The sequence below is a fragment of the Pteropus vampyrus genome, unplaced genomic scaffold (assembly GCF_000151845.1).
Source record: "Pteropus vampyrus isolate Shadow unplaced genomic scaffold, Pvam_2.0 Scaffold54, whole genome shotgun sequence".
NCBI lineage: Eukaryota > Metazoa > Chordata > Mammalia > Chiroptera > Pteropodidae > Pteropus > Pteropus vampyrus.
The window spans coordinates 1304133-1304799 of NW_011888835.1; positions in this window are offsets into that span (position 1 = coordinate 1304133).

Sequence of the window (667 nt, forward strand, 5' to 3'; positions counted from 1 at the left end):
TCTGGACCCTCAGTGGAACATAGTCCTTTGGCAGGTCTTCTGGGCTCTCCTAAAATATGCAGCTGTTTGCCCACTTCCCTCGGCCTTTTTATTACTTCTTAACTCTCTGTTGGAGTAACCCAGTTATCTTTACTTCACTAAGCAACGATCATTTATTTTTCCATACTTAAGCCATATTAACAATGAGTTTGCTCCACTGCCTGAGGTCCTTGCAAGAGTATTAAATTCAACCCCCAAAACAATGCCAAGTCAATACATTCTTGCTTATCTAGTCTTACATTCTTGTCCTTTTGATCAAGCATCCTCAAAATTTAGCCCCAGGGATATTCTTCTGGTCGTTCCAAAGTTAGCTATATAATTTCTGCAACATCTTTAGTTTCTAGAATTTTTCCTTCCTTGACAGATCTTATTTATGGTGTATTTAACCCAACTTATTTTACTGGTAGCTAGGAGAAGAGATGGGAGTAATATCTCCATGTGGTACATGGTGCCTTAAAGGGGAAAGATGGCTGCTGCAACTTCCACCATGGCAGAAGTTTTATGTCATGTTAGGAAAGAGTAGGCCATGCTTAAAAGCTCTGAATCAACATTCTCAGGAGCAGCCATCCAAATGTTCTCTATCCTACGCCTAGAAGATCTTGATTTGTCCAAACCCAGGTCATGATTT